Below are 3933 nucleotides of genomic sequence, written 5' to 3'. Positions count from 1 at the left end.
TTTTAAAGTCTAAGATTTTTCAATAATTAAGCAGTTTTCAAGGTTACATTTACTATCTGAGATGGTAAATAGGATTTTAGGCATAAAGATTTAATGTGATATGTCTGTAAACATATTTAAAGACAATAATGCCATGAAAGCCAAGGTGGGGGAGGTGGAAGGAACCTAAAACTGAACTCACCATTGTGACGTGGTGAAGTTTCTTCACAGAGCCAGGGTTAACTACAGTTCAGTTTGAAAGATTCTCTCTGTGTTTGTAAATCTGTAATATACCATTCTTTTGTGGCCTTGTTTCACCTGGAGAAAAAAAAGGGTTGGCAGGCCATCTTTTTTTTTTTTTTTTTTGTACTTAAAAGTAGCCTTAAAGAACAATAAAGTGCTCTTAAATCACAGGTGTGTACATACTCTTCTGTATTGTTTGGTAAGAAAGGAAACTGATTTCTATACTTCATGAGCTGGAACCAGAAACAAACTACTGTTCCTGTCCTGTTTTTTTCCTTCTGAGGAAACTTGTCTCATTTGGGATTCTTGAATGGACAGAGGGCTATTTCTTTATCCCTCCCTAGTTACCGAGTTTGTCAAGAAATACTCTTTGCAATTACAAAGAGAACCTGGTGCTGCCTCTGCAGTGATGGGCAAAAATACACACATGGGCACATCTCGGGCACTGAATGCACTGCTGGCAGAATTCCCTCTCATCAGGTCCTTGACTGTTTGCCTAGCATTGCTTTCCCTACAGGGCTGAGGCAGCTGCTCCTGTTCCTAATGTTGCTCACCAGCAGCGGCTCCTGAAGAGTTTAGAGAACAGCAGCTAGTCAAACATTTCTGTACTGTTTGTGAAAAGACCTATGGCTTCACTTCCCTTCATTTTGTTTTGTTTCAAGTTCAGGTGTTATCTAGAGAGTGGAAATTACTTCCTAAAGCCCACAGCTGTATTGTAAATGCAGATACAGCAATGACCTTGATTTGGATGAGCAACATTTCAATAGAAGATCAGTCATTTGACCAGAGACTATTAAACCTTAAAAGCAAAAGTTCCAAGTACCTGATTTGGGGAAAGTTCAAATGAATCACACTGAATCAGGCAAGGGTCTCTCAACTCTGAATGTAGCAGAGATGTCACCAAATTTCCAAAAGGATCCCTTAAAAATAACAAGATAAAAAGTTACTGTTCTGTTTGAAATGTCTAAATGGCTTGAAAGACAAAGCAGGCCATTGCAAGGATGTACACTGTGTTAAAGTAAATGACTATTTTGGGGAGTGGGAGATGACTGCTTAAGAACACATGATGAACGATTAGTTTAGTTTAACACATCTGAAAAACCATCCCTCTCTAAATATCCATGGAAAGAAGCCTAAGTACACGCTTTAAGAGTTTTTGGGAGAGAGGCCAACCACAACAAGCCTCATACGCCTCTCAGTCTGCTTTCTGAAGGGAGCTGGTTTCCTTTTAGGAAAAAAGTCATCCCTACATCAACAATTTGGGGACTACATGAAACAGGACAAGCGGCATTGCTATCTTTCAGGTCAGTAGCTTGCGTTCTATTTTCTACACAGCAAAAGGAAAAACAGACTAATTTGTCTTCTTATCATGTTATTTTTCTAATTAGCAGCATGTAGTAATTTGACACAAAAGCAAAGCTCCACGGCCCAGAAAACAGGTTTGTACATATATGTTTTTTATATGAAGCAAGTCCTATATAATTTGTAATAGCTTATCTTTCTCTGCGAGCAAAATGAAAAGCAGTATCCAGCTGTGCTGCTGCCCTGCCCTGAATTGAAACCAGAATTTTCATTTCACAAAACAGAGACGTGAGGAACTGAGTTCAGATCTTTCCATACAGTTCGGTCAGTGACCTTTCTGGAATACTATTTCTATGCATCTCAAGCTGCTTTAGCTGTGAAGATGAACTTTATGTACAAATAAAATGTAGAGGGTAAATTGATAATGATAGCTTGACACAACAATGGTAAAAGAGGAGTGCATAACTTTTACTGGCCAAACCTGTACTAACATAGTCACTGGAAAATGATTGCTGAGCCTATCCAGCAGATTGTGCTTACCCAGTAGGGCAGAAAGGACCTATCAAAACGTTTATTATTTCTTTTAAAACTATGAACAAGTGAAGCAGCAAATGGAGTTTAAAAACAGTACCAAGCTCAAGTGTTGATACCTCCATGGTTTGTGCTGAATGCAGGCATATTGGAGTCAGATGGCTGAAGAGACTCCTGCCACTGCTGCAGAGAGCTCAGCAGGGATCTGCTGCAACTGCTCAGCTGCTCATAAAGCAGCTATGCTACTACACAGTGTAACTGAACTGCTAGACTTTAAAACTGGCACATGCACAAAACACAAAATTGTAACCAGTTCATCACTGTACTTGGAGCTGTAATCACCAGTTCAGAAGCTGCTTCACAAGCAGCAGCTGGACTGCCATTGCAGCTGGGCTGAATGCTCACAGAAGGGTGTGGGGGGACTGCTAAGAATGGGAACAAATCCAATTGTTCCTAGGAAGCCAAATCAGTCAAAAGAGAAAAGATGCAAAACTGTTTTTCAGGCTCGCTCAGAAGCCTTTTGGCAACATCCAGGTTAGAACCCACTGCACACATGGTAACAACTGCTTACATTATAAAACACATGACCCACAATGGCCACGTGAATGAAGATGTCTCCAGTATCCAAACACCATACCAATATGCAGTGTTGCTTAATGTGATCCTGGCAAAAAGGATGAGGTGTATTTTAAATGCTGTGTAAGAGCTTTGCTCACCAGAGCTGGCACACTGTTGCATGGCTAAGAATATTCACCACTATCTTTAGATCTTTCTTGAGGAACAGTGAAAAAGGAAACTTGTCTGCATCTTCCTGATACACAGAAGCTTCCATTTCATCTGGCATAGATACAGATCCAAGTATACATTACACATAGCATCTTAAGGATGTCCCCATCTCTTTCCATAGCAAAGTTATTGCAAAGCTGGACTGTGCTATGTGTTGAAGCACACTTTATCCCTTAAAGGCCCACATCAGAAAACAGACCAATCTAATAACAGACTTTTTAACCTCTCCAGTAATGGGAACATTCTGCCCCTCTCTGATGCACAACTAGCTCAAGTGCTTTTTCTTGGAGATAAGACATTCAAGGTAGGTACTTTAATTGCTTATTTTTAAACTACAGTTACGTGTAGCTTCACAGCAGCTGCCTTGTTCTTCAGGCAAAGCTGTCCCAGTTTCACTTGGTGCTCTCCTGACACCACACAAGGCAACAACACCATCTGTACAGGTACACAGGGGAGTGCTGCTGCAAACAAATGCTCAATGGAGTATATGCTCTGCTCCTGTGGGAGAGGTGCTGGGAGGCTCACAAGGGTAGTGCTGCACACCAATAGTGATATTTAATACACATAAGATATTTTTCTGCAGGGCCTTGAAAGAGACTCAATTATCTGAACTTTAATGTTGGTGGAGGAGTAAGTTTCAGAGAGCCAGCAAAACTGGGTAAGTACAACTTAACTTACCTCTGTATTGTGGCTACCAGGATTATAACCACAGTCTTCTGAGCACCAGTCCAGTTCTAGATTCACCTCAGTACATGGCCTGCCCACTGGTGCTCATCCTTCAGCCTCTTGATTGCAGCAAATTTCCCAAGTGTATTCAAACTTAATCTTCCCCAACAATTTTCCCAGGGAAACACCATCATTTCTGTAGAAAAAACAAAGAATAGCAGATCTTGTCATCCTGGATCTAAAGCCACAGACATCACTCCTTTCTCCACTTCTCTAATTTGAGGTTTCCTCCAAAACATTTAATAGTTTACAGCAAACTCAGGTCTCATAATAACACCCTCAGCACAGGCTGAAAGCAATCTGCAGAAGACTAAGCCCAGTATAGCACAGCCATTGCAAAAACAGAGCCTAAAATGTAATAAAATA

General features: G+C 40.7%; 1 long non-coding RNA gene across 1 annotated transcript; it reads right to left on the bottom strand.

The window, feature by feature from the left end:
- Positions 1–176: 176 nt before the first annotated feature.
- Positions 177–3921, bottom strand: LOC104913134. Its single transcript, XR_004161282.1, has 3 exons — positions 3520–3921; positions 1046–1142; positions 177–297 (listed from the first exon to the last, which is right to left on the bottom strand). It is a non-coding gene; the product is annotated as an uncharacterized LOC104913134 (long non-coding RNA).
- Positions 3922–3933: the final 12 nt, after the last annotated feature.

The sequence above is a fragment of the Meleagris gallopavo genome, chromosome 14 (genome assembly GCF_000146605.3).
Source record: "Meleagris gallopavo isolate NT-WF06-2002-E0010 breed Aviagen turkey brand Nicholas breeding stock chromosome 14, Turkey_5.1, whole genome shotgun sequence".
Lineage (NCBI taxonomy): Eukaryota > Metazoa > Chordata > Aves > Galliformes > Phasianidae > Meleagris > Meleagris gallopavo.
Note: the sequence above shows the minus strand (reverse complement) of the source record. Positions and strands in the feature narration are given on the sequence as shown.